This window comes from Leptopilina boulardi, unplaced genomic scaffold (genome assembly GCF_019393585.1).
Source record: "Leptopilina boulardi isolate dan_hultmark-lab unplaced genomic scaffold, ZJU_Lbou_2.1 LbouV2_249, whole genome shotgun sequence".
NCBI lineage: Eukaryota > Metazoa > Arthropoda > Insecta > Hymenoptera > Figitidae > Leptopilina > Leptopilina boulardi.
The window spans coordinates 1,228,659-1,250,665 of record NW_026137806.1 but is presented as its reverse complement, the minus strand read 5'-3'; the positions used below and the strand labels follow the sequence as shown (position 1 = coordinate 1,250,665).

Below are 22,007 nucleotides of genomic sequence, written 5' to 3'. Positions count from 1 at the left end.
GCTGCCCGACCAGTTGATTGTACCTTGTGCAGAGTCACGATCAGGGATAGAGAATGAATAACCCTAATAGGTATTCTTCAGGGTACTTCAATGCTAATACGGTTTATGCGACACAAAAATTTAAGGGTCTTTTTCTTTTTTTTAATATATTATCTATATTTCGATATAATCGGAAAGAGATTTAGATATTCATCTAAAAAATGGAAAAAGAATAGTAGTATCATTTTTTTTTATTGTTTTCTAAACATTTTTTTTTTAAATGCATTTTAAATAAGAGCGCCTTTTTCTACCAATAAGAAAGTTGTAGTAGCGCAAGCGCAGTTGCGTTTGTCATTGGCATTCTTTAACTTCGCGTCAAAAAGCATGGACATTTAAAGTTTTGTTAAATGCATTGATATATTAGTAAGTAAATATTAATTATTATTCAAAAATGTTGAATGAAGAACTAGTGCAACTTTTTAGAATATAATGTGACGTGAAGAAATTATGTATAAACGTTTCGAAATTATAACGAATTCAGTATCGCACACATAACCTAAAAATTAAATATATTTGCTTATTAGAACATTTTTATATAAATTAAAAGAAAAAAAAAGAATTTTTTTTTATATTTATCTATGTAATTTTTGTTATTAGATTATATTTAACATTATTGAATAAAGTCAAAAAACTCTTCCGAGACAAAAAAAAAACCCCGAAAATGAAGAACCAAATAATAAAACTACGTTTTCATTATAAATGTTACATATATAAATAAAGGCTCATAGGTCCAGTGTAGTTTCATATCACAGAAAATTATAAGATATTAAAATAAGCTGCAACGCTTATTATTTTAATCCAATTTTGCTTATTTTAATACCAAAATATGGATTAAATTAAGCAAAATTGGATTAAAATAATCAGCGTTGCAGCCTTTTAATTTTCTATGATTACAAATTACTATTTTTCCAATCTACATTTTCTTTTAAAATTTATATTATACAAATAAAAATTTTATGAAAATAATTTTATTTTTTTTTTTAATTTGAAATGTAACATTTTCTATAACCTTTATTTATTTTTTTTTTTGCAGTATTTATTATCGCAATTAAATGCAAATTTATAACTAGTTAGGAAGTTCATGTAATTAATAGTGTAGAGGTTACTAATTATAATTCATCCTTTGTTTCAGGTAAGCAACCAAAACAAAATTTATGCCACGCATTCCTGTAAAATATACCGTAAGTAAAGTCACGAAATTTTGATATCATTTTCATTTGAATTATAGATTCAAAGCCCCCCCCCCTCCCACCTCCAGTCTGTATTATTAAATACTACTTTATAATTTAAAAAAATTCCTTTTTCAAGTAGCATGAATATTTGAATTAGAAAATAAACAGAGTATATTATACATAAATTATTACAAGCTTTTAAGCAAAGAACTAAAAAGTATTTTATCATTAATAATTCCAGTCGATTGGAAAACAATATTTTTTAATCAAAAAAAATTTTTTTTTTAATAGTAACTTTTCAAGCAGCACGGTATATTCCCTGAATATCCGTTGAATACCACAGTGGAATATTCTCATGATCTTCTATAGGAAAATTAAAATTTCCGCATCATGGGAATATTCCATAGTGACATTCAGGATTTATTCCAGTGACATTGAGGGAATATTCCTCGGTGACATTCATGGAATATTCCAGTGACATTAAGGGGATATTCAGGTGATATTGGTGGAAATATTCCAGTGATATTGAGAGAATATTCCACGGTTACATTAAATTTTTTTTTTTAAATTTGTTTTTAATCTTCCTGCTTATTCAAATAACAATTTATAACACATTTCTATTAAATTTCAACACTTAAAAAAAAAAATTCAATATAACCGTGGAATATTCCCTCAATATCATTGAAATATCCCTTTAATATTATCCTCAATGTCAATGGAATATACCCTGAATGTCACTGTGGAATATTCCCATGATGCGGACATTTTGATTTTCCAGGAAGATAATAGGAATATTCCAAGGTGGTATCCTTCACAACAAAAGGATATCCTCAGGATATCCTAAACTAATGTAGGATATCCTGAAAACGTCCATAGGATATCCTAGGATATCCTCAGAACATCCAAACCGCCGTTACGTAGGGTATTTTTGGGATATCCTGGGGATATACTGAGGATATTCTGGTATATCCTGGGGATATCCTGAAGATATTCTAGGGATATCCTAGTGATAAACTTAGTATATCGTTAAAATATTCTAGAAATATCGCTAAGATCTCCCTAGGATATCATTATGATTCAAATTTTAGAACGACTCAAGGATATTCTAACCCTTAAGATATTATAGACATACTGTGGATATCCTTAGGACGTCCCTAATTATTCCAGGGATATCCTTGGGATATCTTTAGGACGTCCTGAGGATATCCTTGGGACGTTCTAAGGATATCCACAGGATATCCTAATAATATCTTGGGAAACGATTAGGAGATCCCTGGGACGTCCTAGGGACTTCCTTAGATATCCCTGAGATATTCCTAGGATATCCTAACCGCCGCTACTTTGGATATCCTTAAAGTATCCTTAGGATATCCCTGGGGTATCCCTAGGATATCCAAGGGATATTTTTGGAATATCCTAGGATATCTGGTGCTGTGAGGGATTCAAGAGATATTTAGGGGATATACCGTGCTGTTTGGGTTGCTTTTTTTTCTATAGTAGAAATATTGTATAAAGATTAAAAATTATGATTTAAAAAAAAAAATTATCCGCCATATTGGATCTGCTATTTTGAAAATTTGACAATTAAAATTCGCAATTAGCGTTCTCTTTAAATCAGGGGGAATTTTGAAAATGAAAAAAAAATTAATTAATTTTAAACATTCTTTAGTATATGCGTCTCTAAAATTAATTGAGACTTTAAATTAATATGTAATAATACGTAATATGTAATACGTCATATCATAATTTTTGAACTATGAGACACACTTGGTGTAGCTCCTTAAAATTCTCTCAGTCTATTTTTCCGACGATAGCGCAGTACTTCAAAGGATCATCTACTATCCAAACCGTTTTGTTTGCACATGCGGGTAGCGACTCGCATCATTCTTCATTCTCTGGCATGGATTTTAAACCCCAAAGCTGCCGGATTTCTTGCGGAAGTAACACAAAGTTGCTGTTGCTTCCCTTTTCTATAAGCGACGCGCGCGCGCGCGCTGTCCCTTTAAGGTTATTTCGCGCAAGAATCTTATATGGGTCTCGCTTAAGTGGCAAGAGATGAAGGAAGACAGGCATGAGGAAGGAACTAGAGAATAATTTTTTTTTTTTTTTTTTCTTCTTTTTTTTTTTGAAGAAAAGATGCGGGTGAAACTTATTTTACCACCACCATACAGAAATTGTGGTATACGCTCGATTTAAGCGCCAACCTCGATCGATAGAACGGTTAATCGTCTCAGCAGACTCGATTTATCCTTGGGTTCAAAAAAGAAAAAAAAAATAAATAAAATGCCAAGAAAATTACTGTTCTCAAGAAAAAGGGGGAATCTTTATTAATATTTATCACTCTACTTTAACTTCACCATATAAGTGATGTATATTATAAAAGAAATTATTACTCAATCTATATAAACAAATTCGATAGAAAAAAGTAGTTTTTTTTTTTAAGAAACTTGGCCACAAATAATTTGATTTAATAATATATTTTGTCTCATTAAATAAAAATATTTAAATAATAAATATTTTAATATTTACTAGAACTAATTTTTTTTTCATCTTTGACTACTATTATGAATGAAATAATCCATAGCATCTATGTTATTTATACATCTTTCCCAAAAACGGTAGAAATATTTATACTTTAATTGAAAACTTGCAAATGCCAAAAATTCTCAAATATCAACTTTCGAGAAAATTTTTTTCGTCGTGGTATTAGATCCGCCATTTTCAATTATTAAAATCTAATATTATATTCATAATCAGCGTTCTCAAAAACCTCTTGAGTAATGTAATGTGATTCAAAATGCTTTGGTGAATTTTTTTAAATTTCACCCACCATTTTGAATTTGCAAAAATAGACACGATATTTGTAATCAGCAACCACAAAAACCCCTTTTTGGAAACTGTTTTAAACAAATCCGATGTTACGTTAATATAAAATTTAAAATGAAAATATTTTTGATCAACGTTCAATAAAATTCTAGAAAACAATAGACCATTTTTAATGACGGTCGATATTTAAAAACTCAGTTATTGCAGAACAATATTTTTTTCTCTTCTGTCTAAGGAAAATAGCATAAGACCCTTTTCGTCTAAAAATTTAACGCAATCATCTTCTCTCTTCTGTCCATAAAAATAACATAAAAATGTCTTGTTCTTGTCTAATTTGCATATCTATTCGTTTCATATTAAGGATTAAAATATTTAAATTTAAAATTATTAATTTTCAAATATTTTAATTGAAAAAATTTTGGAAAATTTTTATACCTGCGCATCTTTGTATATACATTGAAGTATATATACAAAGGATAATACCTTTGGCAAAAGATCATAATAGTTTTCATTTGAGAATCCCAAACAATCATTCAATTACAATTCGTGTATTGACCTGTTTAGACGTGTTCAATTGTAAATAAATTTTATAATTTCGATAATTTCAATAAAAATTTCTTGCGCGAGTGTTGGAAAAATTCTTTAAATCGATCGCTTTAAAAAAATTTTTTTTTTTTTTTGATTTAAATTAATTTCAAAATTTAAACCAGTAACTTCGGGAGTGTTCGAAAAAAATTTTAAATCGCGTGTGTGTTTGCAGCAGATGTTATCGTTCAAAATATATATGCATCGATTACAAGGTTAGAGATATCTATATATATTTTATTTATATTTATTAGCAAACTAAATGCGTAATAAAGCGCGTGAAAAATTTATTTAAATTGTGAAAAGTAAATTATGTAATTATAAAATATATATCTTCTATTATATTAAGTTAACAAATTTCCAAAAACGACACCGACCCCGTGACCTCGACACTGTCCTTGGAAAATCTATTTTCACTTATTTTCAAATAAATCAAAATACTTTGCCATATGCCTCTATAAGTAATAGCAAATAAGGATTAATACGGCAGAACAAATCTATTATCTGCTTTTCTATTTTTTTTTCATAGAATTGAAATTATTCTCAAATTTTAAATATTGTTGCAAATTATGTAGAATTTTTTTTTATAAAACTCTTGGAGAGTATTTAGTTTAATTTTGTAGGTGTAGATGACGTCTTCCAAAACGAACCTTTTTTGGTACACTTAATTCCTGACAACAAGTAATATATGTAAAATCAAACAAAATTATTTTAAATTAAAATTTTTATTATACAATTACAAATTAAAATTATTCTATGGAAATCAATAATAAATTCACCAATTAAAATTTAACAAAAAAAAAATAATATAATAATATTATAGAAGAAAGAAAATCTTTACCAATTGTTCTCTTTTTATTTTATTTGCGTGGGTTGGGAAAAAAAACTTTGGTTGAATTTGAAAGAGAAACTTATATTCAACCTCTACCAAGGGGAAAATAAATAATCATTTAACATAAAGAAGAAGAGGGTGCGGATAAAAATTTTCAAATTAGGCTTTTTTCATGTCGACACGATATATATATATATATATATATATATATATATACTATATGTTTCTAGATATTCACACTTTGTTACCTCATGAGATAATTGTGTGGCAACTCACACAGAGAAAGAGAGATGCAAAATAAACTTTCTTCATAAATCTTGAAAACGAATTAAACCTCGAAACAAGTTTTTACTTTTGCTGCAGATGTTGTAAATTCCTGCTCTCCATGACACATGATTTCAGGAAGATTAGACCAAAAAAAAAATCTCATTTTTTTTATTAATTAAAATAAATTTAAAAAAAATGATTTTTCAATGAAAATATAAAAGGGGATTCTTTACTTTTAGATTAAAATTATAGATATTTCCAATCCACTTTCGCGTATAGAGAAACATTAATGGATATATATATATATATATAGTGCGGTTTGATTAAAACAATGATTATGCTAATGGAGTTTGGTTCTTTGAGTGATTGATACATGACAATCAAATTGAAACGCGCGGGGTCACTCTAATTGAAACATAATTCATCACTCACTTCCCATTTGCTCTCTCTCTACATCCCATTTTGATCATCATGGAGAATTTTAGCACACAATGAGTTTTATTTTTTTATTTTTAAATGTAAAATTCTTTTCTAAATTAAATAATCTAGAATGGAAAATTGTTATTAAACTTTTAATTCAATTTTAATATATATATATATATATATATATATATATATATAATTATAATAATATTATTATATATTATTTCAATGTAAATTAATATTATATGAGAAAATATTTAATAAAAATTATTTTAAAAAAAAAGAATCGCTTTTTAAAAAATTTTCGTTTAATAGTTATAAATTTTTTTTCCAACGTGTTTATAAAAATTGAAAATAAATATTTTTCTTCAAGTATGATACTCTTACGTGCAGCTTCATTTCCTACCGGGGTAAAAAAAATGCAACCAATGTATATTGTCCCACTTTCAACAACGATTTTCCTTTTTCCCCGTTTACTCTTAATGGTGTATCTTTGTCTAAATCATTCGTAAATCCAATTTTACCAGACCATAAACCTAACAAGGAAAATTGAAAATACAAACACAAGGAGTATCTCTTTCTCTATTTCTCTTTCTCCTTTCAACATGGAAAATTCACAAAAGCAGAAATAATTCAACAAGTATATACACTGTAGCTATCAAAAGGCTTTTGCTTTTTAAAACCAAATAAAGCTAAACACTAATCCCTTTTCCATTTCTGTTTCTTTTTATGTCAATACTTATTTTTATTCATGTGTTTTATTTCCGAAAATATTACGAAACAAAAATTTCTCTCTTTCTCTCTTTTTCTTTCTTTGTAACCAGAATTTTAAAGACTATTTAATTTCACTCTTTTGAACGTAATTATGTTTCAATAATTAACGTGTCCGTTATACTTTGATAAACTTGGACGGTTTATTTTTCTCGAAAAAATAGAACGACGATGATATAAAAGAAATTCTTTCTTTGGACAATAAAATAAAAAGGTGAAATTAAATTGAATCTGAATTGAAATAGTAAATTACGCCAAAAAAAAAATTTAAAAGGAATAAACATTATTTAAACGGCTATATGTCTGATGAAATTACTTTTACTGCTGGAAAAAATATTGTTTGACTAAAACATACTTTTACTACTGCGATTATTTAAAAAAACCCGTTTTGTCTGACTAAAACGCACTTTTACTACTGCGATTATTAAAAAACCCCGTTTTTTCTGACTAAAACGTAGTTTTACTACTGCGATATTAAAAAAACCCGTTTTGTCTGACTAAAACGTACTTTTACTACTGCGATTATTTAAAAAAAACCGTTTTGTCTGACTAAAATGTACTTTTACTACTGCGATTATTTAAAAAAAAAACCCGTTTTGTCTGACTAAAACGTACTTTTACTACTGCGATTATTAAAAAACCGTTTTGTCTGACTAAAACGTACTTTTACTACTTCGATTATTAAAAAAAACCCGTTTTGTCTGACTAAAACGTACTTTTACTACTGATAATTAAATTTTGATTTTGTCTGACTATAAATTTAGTCTCACTACTGAGATAATAATTTCACTGATTTACATTGCTTTGTCTGACTAAAACTTACTTTCATTACTTATGATAAAATAAAACTTAAATTTAATTTTAAAAATGACGAAAACTTACATTTACTACTAATGAAAAAAAAAAATTTTTGTTTGTCATTATTTTTTACAACTAATACTAATAAATTGTAAAATAAGTCTGACTGAAACTTTTTTTTTTACTACTTAGACTAATTTCCCACTTGGAAAAATTCCCCGGAAAGTGCCTCCTGAACGTTCTATCAGAATTCCGCCGGAACTTTCAACGTAATTCTGTCGGAATTCCATCGGATTTCCAAAGAATTTCCGATGGGATTCCGACAGAGTTCCGACGGAATTCCGATTAATTTTTTTTCAAAATTTTTAAGAGTCCTAATTCCATCGGAATTCTGTCGGAATCCCATCGGAAATTCTTTAGAACTCCAATTTCCAATTCCAATTCCATTGGAATTCCAAGGGAATTACGTTGAATGTTCCGGCGGAATTCTGATAGAACCTTCAGGGGGCACTTTCCGGGGAATCTTTCCAAGTAGGTTTTTAAGAATTTATAATCCTTTCGTCTGATTAAAATTTTCTTCTACCACTTACAAATCTTACATCTTCCTTGTCTGACTAAAAATGTACTCTACTACTAATTCGTCTTGACACAAACATACATTTACTAATGAAAAAAGTAAAATAATTTTTTGAAAAATAAACTTTGAATACCTAAAAAAATTTATTGTGTAACAACAACACAAATTCTACAATATGATAAATTGTAAAAATTATGATGTAAACAAAGAAAATAACTTTCCGCAGATTGTTTTTACAAAATATTTTTATGTGAACAAAATTTTATTTTATTACCATTCCGATTTGTGTAGGTCCCAAAATTTTTGGTGGAGAATACAAAAATGTAGACTGAAAAACTTTTTGGTTCAGCAGCTGTCCCAAACGAAAAATTTCTACTTTCAGTTAACTTCACTGATATAAAAACGCATAGTAAATATTAAGTATGAAGTTAATTGAATATAGAAATTTTCCGTTTGGGGCAGCTGCTGCACCAAAATTTTTTCATGTGTAGTATACATGTGATCCTGTAGATGATGATTTTTTTCCCGTATAGGGAGATGAAAAATCTGTGTGAAAAATAGTGTATATTCGTATTGTGGAAGGGGAAAATAGAATCAGAAAAGAAAATAAAATGAAAAAAAGGTTGGAAACTAGAGAATATAAAGGTAAAAGAAAATGGTTACGTCTTGCTTGGATACAAACGGAGGAATTTATCGTTTGTCGCGCACGTAGACTTAAAAGACCAGTGGCCGGCCTTGCACCTTTCACATACGTCTGAACCTGACACAAAGCCGATAGTCCTTGGTACCTACTTCTACCTCTCCTTACTCAATAGACCTCCAACCTTGTGACTAGCATTATTGTCTACATGGTCCATGCGAAGGCAACTGACCTCTCTCTCTCTCTCTCTCTCTGTCTCTCTTTGTCTCTCTCCACTTCTATAGCATGTTTCCTTCTATATATGTGCACACATATCCTCTATATGCTTGAATATAGAATCATACATTCTGGATAGGTTGATTCTATCCCTTCTCTCTCTCTCTCTCTCTCTCTCTATGTATAGACCCTCTACAGTATTCTATACCTTTGTATCAAATGCAACTGGGAAGCGATTACACACTCTCATGTTACCACTGAAATATCTTCCTGGCACAAATTCACTCGAATACTCATGGCATGTCGCCTCTGGAGAAATACCGACACATATATAATTTTGATCTATTTAGTCCACTTGGCAATAAACTATATGTATATATTTTTTTTTCAAAAATTTAATCCCAATATTAGAAAAATTATTTCTTTATTCTTTTAAATCAATAAACGCTGTAAAAAAAATAAATAAATAATGGAAAATTGAAAAAGAAATTATTTTTGTAAATTTTTTTTTTTTTGTCATACTAAAATTAATTTTACTATTGATTATTAAATCAGACACCATTGGCTGAATAAGATATACTGATAATTAAATTTGAATTTTGTCTGACTAGAAATTTTTCTTTTACTACTTGAGAGAAAAAGTTTGATTTTTTTTATATTTCACCAGTAGTAAAAGTAAGTTTTAGTCACGACGATAATGTGAAATTTTTATCAGTGGTAAAAGTGAGGTTTGGTCAGGCAAATAATTAACTTTTTTTCTAACTTTGTAGTATAATCAAGTTTTAGTCAGACAGTAATTTATTTCTCTTTTTAATAGTGGACAAAAGTATGTTTAAATCAGACAGAAATATTATTTTTGGTGTCAAGATTTTTTTTTGGCTCTTCCAGTTTCAAGTGAAATTTACTCTTACTACTGAGACAATAAATTTACACTGCTTTGTTTGATTGAAACTTACTTTTACTACTGATTATTAAACAAAATCCCTTTGGCTTACTAAGATCTACTCTTACTACTGATAATTAAATGTGGATTTTGTCTGACTAGAAATTTTTCTTTTACTACTTGAGAGAAAAAGTTTGATTTTTTTTATATTTCACCAGTAGTAAAAGTAAGTTTTAGTCACGACAATAATTTGAAATTTTTATTAGTGGTAAAAGTGAGGTTTGGTCAGGCAAATAATTAACTTTTTTTCTAACTTTGTAGTATAATCAAGTTTTAGTCAGACAGTAATTTATTTCTCTTTTTAATAGTGGACAAAAGTATGTTTAAATCAGACAGAAATATTATTTTTGGTGTCAGAATTTTTTTTTTGCCTCTTCCAGTTTCAAGTGAAATTTACTCTTACTACTGAGACAATAAATTTACACTGCTTTGTTTGATTGAAACTTACTTTTACTACTGATTATTAAACAAAATCCCTTTGGCTTACTAAGATCTACTCTTACTACTGATAATTAAATGTGGATTTTGTCTGACTACAAATTCACTTTTACTACTGCGACAAAAAAGTTAGTTTCAGTATTTTTTTTTACATTTCACTAGTAGTAAAGTAAGTTTCAGTTAGGGAAATATTTTATTATTTTATTAATTTTAGAAGTAGTGTATGAAAGTTTTAGTCAGACAAAAAGTTTTCAGTAGAAAAATTCCGTTCAAGACAGACAAAATATTTTTAATTTTTTTTATTTCTGACTAGTAGTAAAAGTAATTTTAAGTCAGACGCAAGTGTTTTTTTAAAAATATTTTTCTAACTTTTACCAGTAGTAAAAGTAATTTTCAGACAGAAAATAATTTTTTCCATCCATTTTTAATAGTAGTAAAAACATGTTTCAATCAGACAGAAATATTTTTATGTCAGTAGTAGAAAGCAGTATAAGTCAGACAAAAAAAACACTATAGTTTGACTATCAATAGAAAATGTGAGTTTAAAATTGTTAAAAATGTTTTTTTTTTTATTTACTTCTCATTACATATATTAACTACATAAAAAAATTAAGTGTCTCATTTGTTTTACCAACAGCATTATTAACGTTTTATAATTAATAAATTTAGATTATTATTATTATTATTATTATTATTATTATCAGTGTCTATATATCACGACGAGTTAAAGTGATCATATAAATCTAATTAAAACTTAAGTGTTAAATTTTAAGACCACTTGATATTCTCCCTTAAAACTATATTATAATAATTATAAACTGTTAATTAATTTTTTTTTTTTCATAATTATAATTTACATTTTTCTATTTTAAAAATAAATATTTTTTAAAAATTTACAATGACAAAACTTTTCACTATATTTTTCATATATAGAATATTTCTTAAAACCTAAGAACTGTAGTGTGTGTCTTCATTTTTTTTTTTTTTTCGAAAAAAAATATCGAATGATTGAATTTATCGGCAGAATATGCAAAGGGGTGGCGGGTGGGGGGGGAGGGGGTAGAAGCAACGGATTATGGGTACCATGATTTCAAGTCTGAGTCTAGACCACTCGAAGCTACCCTCTGGGGGTTGTTTACCCTTAGAATAAGGGTGCCTGAGCGATGGTGGTCTGGATAAAATATAACAAGTGTCCACACAGTGTTCTCAAAAATATGTATGGCACTTTTTGCTTGTCCAACAGTTCTTTACACATCGCCTATATACAGATGAAATTTCAGCAAAAAACTTCTTTTGACTAACGGTCCTTTGAAATACGTCGAGGGAAAAGTTATAATCCCAAAGGAAAAATGAATTTTTTTTATATGCGTTTTGAAAAAAATAATTAGTAATTTTTGTAGAAAATTTTCTTTATTAAAACTAAATTTCAATTTACTTGTCTGGCAGAAAAATATTTTTACTACTGATTCCAAAAATTATAGTGTCTAATCGAAATTAACATCATTACTATACTGGGACAAATATTATTTTATCTAAAATTGTTTTTACAACTTTTTTTATAATTTACTTTTATTTACTTTTTTTAAATTTACTTTTATAATTACTTTTTATAATTTTACTACTATGGCTTAATTTTAATAGAAGTAAAGTCTGACTAAAATTTGATGTTACTACTGAAACCAAAAAAATACCTTGTGTCTGACTATAATAGATGTTTACTACTTTTAAATCATAAAAATTAACGTTTAATAAATAATAAAGTTGGAAAAACGTAGAAAAAGAACTATTGATTCTTATTGGTTTTTTGGGTCGCTGATTACAAATCGGGTGTTAATTTTCAAAAATCCAAAATGGCGGACGAATTTTTGAAAAACGGTTAAATTCGCCTGAAAGTTATTTTTTTTCTGGGGGGGGGGGTTGAGTTGCTAATTACAAATTCGGTCATTTTCTACTTTAAAATTTCAATTATCTCTTTTTAAAAGAAATGTTTTTTTTTTTTTTTTTGTTATTGAAGCAAAGTAAATTTATCTCTAGAAACACAATATTTTCCATGTGAATTGTTTCGTAATTCAATATGTTCCCTCACGGTGGTGTTTGACATTCAAAGACCTTTGTTCGACATGATCACACACACATATGTATATATAAGTATGTATTTTACATCAAACACTCGTAAAGTCGGTCATATATTTACTTGAGTTCTATAAAGAAGGAAGCGTTTATTTCTGTATCTTTGACATGTGTTTAACACGTCAAGAAGAGAAAAAAAAAAAAAAAAAAAAAGGGGGGAACATTCTTGGTGACACTTTTTTTTTGCTTGTCGGCTATACGAAAGAGACTAGAAAATGCGACAGAGCGCAGTTGGTATTACATCTATGGATATATGCGCGAGAAAGCATTTTAGAAGCATGCCACGTGTCTTGAAAGACGACGTGCCACGAATTCTCTCACCTCCCCTCTAATTTTCTTCCTTTTTTTTCTGATTTTTTTTTTCTTTTTTTTTACAGGTTTCTCCTTCCATTCGCGTTCTATTCAAAACCCTTTTTCTTTTTTTTTCCACCAACGTTCAACCCTTCACGCTTTTTTCCATCTCCATCTCTTTGCGGTCCTTTCGACAAAAAAAAAAAAATAAATAAATAAATAACCCTCTTTTCATGTGATCGCAAATGGCAATGCACGCGAGTGTACTTCTTTTATTCTCTCGACAATTTTCGTCCTCGTAACCTCGCTATGAATAGAAAGAAAGCGAGAGACGCCAATTTCACTATTCACATTAATTTTTTTTTTACGTTGACTAATTAAGTGTCGAGGTTGAATTTAAAATTTCACTTCATTTATATGACAAGCTTTTTTTAACCTCTTTATATATATATATATATATATATATATATATATATATGTGTGTCTGTAATAATACTGTGATAATTTTATGATTTATAATTAAGTAGTAAAAGGCAGTTTTAGTCAGGCAAACAAAAATTTATAAAATAAAATGACAATTATGTAATTTTTTGTATTAGTTATCTTTTAAAACTGATATTAATAAAAACAATTTATTTTAATATTGAAGAGAAAAAAAAATAAAGAAAAAAAAGACATTTTTTCCCCTTTGATCACTTGACGTGAAATCCCCCCCCCCCCCCTTCCATATATAAAGATAAATTAAATTCGTTAAGAAAGATGGTCTGACTAGAAGCAATATTTTTCACTGACACTTGTCTGACCGTACATTGGTTACTGCTACTGAAAATGCAAGAGTTGAATGTACTTTCAAACGTAAAGTGAATTTTGATTCGGTAAATTTTTTTCTTTTTCTTTTGATATTTTTAAGAGTATATATGAATTTTAAGATAGGAATGAGAAATTGCACATAATTTAACATGAGGCAAAGTTAATAAATAATTTTAGTTGTTAGATTATATATTTTAAGTGGTAATATAAAAGGAATTATTATAGTTGATATATACATATACATATTATAACACTTTGTGCCATTCAAGAACTTATGTTTCACGATAGCGTTTGCGATCATTTTTTAATGATATATATATATATATATATTTATGCGATAAAATTTTAAATGGGTCATATATATGACTTTTAAAATTTTTTACTTAAATCAAAGTCAAAAAATAAATCAAATTGTAAAATTTTAAACACGCACAAAATTTAAAAATTATTTACCAAAAAAAAAAACAACATATTATTGAAAACAATATTGAAATTATACTTGTCGAGTAATATTGAGTTTTCTGTCAATAGGATCAAATTTATTGTGAATTATAAGTTAATATCTTTCAATGCCAATATATATATATATATATATATATATATATATATATATATATATATATATTTGAAATTAATTCCAATCAGTAGCGCTTAAAGTATATTTATTGTAAAATCAATTCTATCATTTATTTAATTATTTAATATGTTAATACTACTAGAAGTTTTTTGAAAATAATTGAATTTTTTTTTGTAAATTTTCATAGTTTTTTGGAAAATAAAAAACATCAAATATCACAATAACAAGATTCTCTCTCTCTCTCTCTCCCTCTCCGATTGTGTACAAATGTTTACACAGTTTGTGTTCTGTTTAGTATTCACACCATTCAATGATAAAGAGAAATCATTTACATATGCTTGTTGTATATATCAATTACAAAATTGAATTGTGTATTGTATGTAAATTAATACTTTTAAGAATAAAAATTTGTCTGTTTAACGAAACTTTAGATTAAAGTTAAAATTTCCGATAAATTTAAATACGTTTAAACTGTCTTGTTTATTTATTTGGAAAAAAAAAATTGAAGTTATTGAAAAGAATATATTTTTCTTTAAATATTATACAGAACGAAAAGAGTATAAAAAAAGATTTTCAAAAACTAAAATAATTTTGAAAGATGTAATAAAAATGAAAATATCAATTGAATTTTGTGGTATTTTTTTTTATTGATATAAAATTCTCTTTTTTTTTGAAAAGAGAGAAAGAGAGTATATGGAAAATAAGAGAAAATTGAGGAATCATGAAGATGAATAGAAATATGCAATTCAAGAGAGTATAGAGAGAGAGAGAGAGAGAGAGAGAGAGAAAGAGACGAAGGTTACAGTTTGTGTTTCCAAGTGCACGATTTCTTCCTTCTCTCATTCTAAATACGACATTATCATTTACCATGACACAGGCACTGCTTTGACATAATGTATCGCATGGCGACCGTAAAATGTATTATTCATCGAATCGTCTGCTTTTTTACTCGACGATTTTCTGGCACCCGCGACTCAGCAAGTTGGTCGACGTTCTCAACGTTTGAGTCTTCTTACAATTTACATTTATACATTTTCTTCCGACTTTACTTTTGCTTCAGTTCTAAATTCCATCTTTTCGTCTCTTCTTCTATTTTTTTTGCAATTTTTTTTTTTTCTATTTTTACCACTTTTTCATGACGAATAAAGTTTAATAATCAAAATCAAACTATATACATTTTTTTTTTTTTTTTTTGTAATAACGAACAAGAATTTTAACAATTTTTGTCTGACTAAAAAACTTTTTTTTTTCACTACTTATTAGAATGGTACAAAAAATTTGACGAGTATTTTCTCAAACTTAAACTGACTTTTTCTACTTTAAAATTACAAGAATTTTTTATTTGTCTGACTAAAACATACGTTTACTACTTACAAAATTTAAATTCATTGTCTGACTAATACATACTTTGTTTCACTGAAAAATTAAAAAAATTTAACATTATTGTCGTGACTATAAAGATTATTATTATTTTTTTTTTTCAAATAAACATTATTTTGAAAAAAAAATACAAGCCAAAAATATTCATACTTAGGAAAAAAATAAAAAAAAAATTTAATTATATACAAATGCACTCGCACAAATATGAACAATTTTCTGTTTTTATTCAAGTGAAAAAATTTTTCAACTTTGTACTAACAAAGCTTTTACAAGTTTACTGCTCACAAATATAAACCCTGACTTTTCAATCCTTTGTTCTTCTTTGTGAATCTTTTCCTGGGGATAACGTTTCAACTTTTCAAAAAAAGATGAAAAACAAGATTTCAGCATTTAGAATATGAAGGGAAATATTATATTTTTCATATTTTCAAATGAGTATAAAGAAACAATTTTTTTTTATGCTATTGCATATAAAATTAATATTAATTAAATGTTGCTCTCTTTCTCTCTATACATATATATAGAAATAACTACATATTATATCAAATGAAGAGAAAACTAAATTACTTTTAATATGAAGTAGGAAAAATAATTTTTATATTTATTTTAATTGAAGAAAATTATTCTCAGTTATTATATTTAAAAAGCAATATATATATATATAATATTAATTACAAAAATTATCAAGTATTTATATACTCAATAATTTCTTTATTGCTTTCAAATTAATAAAAATTTCTTTATCTAAAATAAATATTATATATAAATAAATATTGAAAAAAAAAGAAAATAATTTTAATGCAAATTTTAGAAAATTTAAAACGCTTTTTGCATCAAATAGGGTCGACATTTAATTGCCAACAATTTGAAAGCAATGAAGTCTAATTGCTTTGGAATTGGGAAAATGTCAATGTTTGAATGCATTTAAATAGAAACTCCTCAAACCAGAAATATTTGCCCCGAATTCAAAATGCTTTTCAATTATAAAGTCACCAAATTACAACTGTGATAAAATTCATCTAATTAATGACTTTTATTAATTATATACGTATAGTATTTTAAGTATTAGTATTTTGTTTAATAAACTAATTATTAAAAAAAACAACAGTTTTTAATATTATTTATTAAAATCAAGTAATGTAATTTTTATTATTATTATTATTATTATTATTATTATTATTATTATTATTATTATTCGGAGAAATCGTACGAAATAAAGAAATATAAAAAGGGGAATATGTTGACAATTTGAAATTCGAGAGTACTTTGTGCAGGTTCAAACAGTTGAAATAAATAGCAAACTTTATCGCTATGGTCGTTTTCAGTATCGAGCCTTTTCTTCTTCTTATTCTTCTTCTTTTGTGTACTTCGATAAGTGAATCACTTGAGAAAGTGAGACAGTAGAATGAAAGAAGGAAGAGTCACAAAGATCGTTGGAAAATCGAATAAAAGCCCGATTTTCTCGCCCATCTTTTTCTTTTTCTCTCTCTCTCTCTCTCTCTCTCTTTCTCTCTTGCTTTTTCGTGTGAATCCAGTTCACGACGTCTTCGTCTCACTTGAACGCTTATGGAATCCAACCGTTGGCACCGAGTCGCAATAAATTTTCAGCACGTACACTCAAACTATATATATATATATATATATATATATATATATATATATATATATATATATATATATATATATATATGGTTATGGACGAGGTTGACCAAAAGGTTATCAGGTTCGCACTTGACAATTTTTCTTCCACCCTCTTAAGAATAAAAATTTTTCTTTTTATTTTCTCTCTTGACAGTAAGCAACAGGGTATAATGAAAATGTCAAAAAGAAAATTGATTGTAATTAAAAGAAAATATGACAGAAGCAGGCTAAGGAAAAAAATGCTTAGCAAACGTCGGTAAGAAAAAAAGAATCCTTAGCAACAGTCGGTAAGGAAAAAAGAATCCTTAGCAACCGTTGAAAAAAATCCTTAGCAACAGTCGGTAAGGAAAAAAAATCCTTAGCAACAGTCGGTAAGGAAAAAAAGAATCTTTAGCAACAGTTGGTAAGAAAAAAAGAATCCTTAGCAACAGTCGGTAAGAAAAAAAGAATCCTTAGCAACCGTCGGTAAGGAATAAAGAATCCTTAGCAGCAGTCGGTAAGGGAAATAAATCGTTAGCATCCATTGCTAAGGAAGAAAAGTCCTTAGCAACGGTTGCTAAGAAAAAAGATTCCTTAGCAACCGTCGGTAAGGAAAAAAGAATCCTTAGCAAAGACTCCTTAGCAACCGTCGGTAAGGAAAAAAGAATCCTTAGCAACAGTCGATAAGGAAAAAAAATCCTCAGCAACGATTGCTAAGGAAATAAAATCCTTAACCGTTATTGAGAAAAAATAACCTCAGTAATCATCGCTAAGGAAAAAAAGGAATTGTAACGAAAGTCCTTTATTATATAGCGAAGATGATAATTATAATAATAATAATAATAATAATAAAAATAATTTTAGCGGACAGTGATTTCTGGCAAAGTTTCATGGAAATTCTGAACAGTTCTTTATTCATTCATTAGCAAGACCAAGTGCGGTAAATGAACGAATTCAACCGGTGCCAATTATAAGTTTCTGCATAAGTTAGAGCGGAATTAGTCGCACGGAAGTCTAAATGGTCTTGTACCTTCTCTCTACCAACTGAGAAATAGATATTTATGGATTCATGTGTGTTTAATCCTTACAAATGTATATATATTTGCTAAACATTTTCCCCTCACCTCTCTAATCTCTCTTTTTTTTTTGGAAGTATCAAAAGTACCTTAAATTATTATTATTTAATTAATATGGAAGGAATTAAACGTTTATCATAATTTTGATTACACGCTGTGAGAAATTTTTTATTTATTTGAGATAAATAAATTTTATTTGCTTTAAATAAAATAATTTATTTAGCACAAATGAATATTTCATTGAAGATTTTTTTTTTTTTTTTTTTTTTTTTTTGAAACAAATAAATATTTATTTGTCTGTATAACAAATATATATTTTCTCTGTGTGTAAAAAAAAATCGTAATGAATTTAATTTTAGTATTAAAATAATAATTTTTTTATTTATCACTTTTTTTTTAATATCATTTTGTTGCTTCTCCTGTGGAACATTATATTATTGAAATGGTGAAAACGATTTTTAAAATATCATCACTTAGGAAAACACATGGAGAACATAAAAAAAAAGAAAAAAAAAAAGTATAAGCTCTGGGGAAATTAAGTTTAGTTAAAAGTCATATAACCTACTTTCTGAATATCTCTGGCTATTTTGCTTTCTTTTTTTTCAATTATTTAAACGCTTTACTTAATTCAAAAAGTGTTTTGAAATAATAAATTTCTTAGAGAAATTATTTAATAAGAAAAATTATTAAAACAATTATTAACTACCGCATTCTCTAGCAGTCTAGACTTCCGTTTAATTAATTTCCTTTTTTCTAATTGAAATCTTTTTTTTTCTTGATTTTTCGATTTTAAACTCTTTTTTTCATTAATTTTTTCTCTCCTATTTTTTTTGTTCTTGGTAAAAATAAATTATGTCAATATACGTATATATATGTAATTTATCTTCTAAAACTTTTTTTTCTGCTTGAACGATTGTCTTTCAGTTCACATTTTTCCACAAGTTCTTCATTATTCTTCAGACCGCATAAATCGAAAATTATCGCATTAACTCATATATATATATTAAATGACAACGAAATAATATATTATTTATATTTTTTTGTTTTCTAATAAAATGAAAATTTTCGCTCAAAAAAAAAAAAAATATTGTATTTAATGTAATTTTAATAATAGCCACTAAAAGCTCAATTACTATTTTGAAGACTAATTTTGTAATGGAATACTGAATATATTTTTTCACGCAAAAGAAAAGTTCGTATACATTGCGCGTTTAGTTACACGTTGCATGCAATTTCAGTATTCCCTTCGTACCGAGTACTTAAGGAGTATTAACTTTTAACTAAAGAGAAGAACTCCCAGGGACTACTGGAACTTTATCTTTACCTCGCAATGGCTGTTCGTTCGCAACGAACTTAATGACATTTTACGAGAGTTCGAATCTTTTTTTATATTCTCTAAAACCCAAAAGGATCAAAAAAAAAAAAGAAAATCGTTATATCGTCACGTATTCAGTTTTGTTGACGTAAAATATTTTTCAAGTATATATATATATATATATAAATAAAAATTACCAAAACTTTTTATATTAAAAATAAATTATATCAATTTTTTTCTTTTAACGATTCATAAAAAAAAAGTCTTTTACTTTATTTCCGGCTATGAAATAAATTTTGCATCAAATTTTTTTTTTCTTGACACATTCTTTATGCTTGATTTTATATAGAAAAAGCGACAAAAAGCTACTTAACGCTTTAGTAGTTAAGAACTGAAATGTACCGTGAAAAATGTATTGCCTGTATTATCGGAAAATGACTTAACGTACACTTACTTCATACCAAACGATAATACTCTTAAAGTTCTGAACGTATAACAAATTTTTATATACGTTTTTTTTTTTTTTTTTTACTGAATTCTTATAGATATGAAAATTTTCCAAAAACTCTATAAATAAATTATATACTTATAATGCTCAAAGGTAAAATAGTAAGAAAATCTAATTTAAAAAAAAAAAAATTCAACATTATATAAATAAAAATATTTTCTTTTTTGAAATTAGTGGAAAATTATAAATTTTTAAACTTAAATATATAATTTTAAAAGAGAATGTCAAAAATTGTTGATCCTTTAGAATGTGCCTTTTTTAACATTCTCTAATTGGAAACTTAAATTAAAGATTTGTTCACAGAAGTCAGAAGTATTTAAACTTAATGCAAACTACTTTAAAAGACTTGAAATTCTGTCTTGATAAGTTTAATCACTTTCAACTTTTTTTTTTTTTTTTATTGATTAAAATTTCAAAACCCAAGAAATTTTTTTCTTTAACGCATTATTTTAAGATTAAAAAATTACAAATAAATGCGGACACTAAAAATTAATTTTCTAATATTATAAAAACTAAGATTTGAATTTCATATTTGAATTTTCATAAAAAGTGCAATGTAACGGTATTTATAAACTATTTTATAATATATTAGAAAATTAATTTAATTTTTTTTTTTTTTTTTTTTTTGAAAATACAATGTAACACTATTATTAAGTTATAGCGTGTGTGGGTATATTCAAAAGCGTGAAATTTAGAGCATGATAAACTATTTTGTTATCAAGGGAAGATGTTTCATAATCGGGAAAATTGATCGAACCCAAAATTGAGATCATTTAGGTAATTTTCATCGCCTCCAATTTCCATACTTTGAACTTCAAAGCATTTAAACTTTGTTGTTCCAAAGTCGAAACTATTCAAACTTCGATGTTTCCAATTTAGAATCCCAATTTAGGAGATTCAAAGTAATTTATTTGAGTTTATCGAAATAGTGTATCTACTTTCGAATAGGAAAAAAAAACAGTTTTCGAAGAAATTTCTAATAACATTTTTTTTTTTATAATTTACGATTTAGTTTTTTTTAATAAACAAATTTTGTTATAAATTGCTTTAAATCTGAAACAGACAAGAAGATTAAAAATTGTTTTATTTTTTTTTTATCTTAAGTTTATAATTCTTTTGCAGAAACATAAAAAAAAAGAATTCGAAATGTAATTAAAATTTAATTTTCATTATTATCACATTTTCTTGTTGGAAGAATAATTTTAAATTCATCAGAAATGATTAAAAAGGTATTCTTACTTGTCTCGTTATAGGCATGAGCAAAATAGAAACGTAACCGGAATAATGAGTTAGAGAAGGATAGAAATATTGTTTGTTCTTCTCTAACTCATTCTTTTGGTTGCGTTTATTGATTACGATTCTATCTTTTAACCTAACCTTTAATATTTTTGCGCGCATGCTCTTCATGAAAGGCGCGAAATTTGAAATTATATTTGCAATAATATTTTCTAGAAAGTTTTTAAACCCCTTTGCAACATTTCGTTAAAATAAGATTGAAAAACGATATAAATAATTTATTGTCAAAATGATTTAATATTATTATTTCTAAATAGTTTTATGAAATAACGAGGACAATTGTATATATCGGGTGTATATATAAATATACCACTATTTTCAAGGATTAAATATATGCGAACAAATTCACAGGTGGGAAATATAATATATTTCGTGAAATTTCATTTCACGTAAATAGAATTAAATCCGAGTAAACTAAATTATTGTCTTTAAATTTGATTAGCTGCGCTCTGCTTCTCTCATCTCTAATCATATAAA

At 26.8% G+C, this 22,007-nt stretch overlaps 1 protein-coding gene across 4 annotated transcripts in view; it reads left to right on the top strand.

Moving 5' to 3' along the window:
* Nucleotides 1-22,007, top strand: part of LOC127280752 (prolyl 4-hydroxylase subunit alpha-1) — a 157,688-nt gene that overhangs the window by 83,095 nt on the left and 52,586 nt on the right. The window contains exons 1-2 of one of the 4 annotated variants that reach the window (XM_051303994.1): nucleotides 335-402; nucleotides 1,172-1,220. The exons of the other annotated variants lie outside the window; for them this stretch is intronic. The gene's annotated coding sequence lies outside the window, so the exon portion shown is untranslated. Of the gene's footprint in view, nucleotides 1-334; nucleotides 403-1,171; nucleotides 1,221-22,007 lie in introns of those variants that run through there. 4 annotated transcript variants of the gene reach the window in all.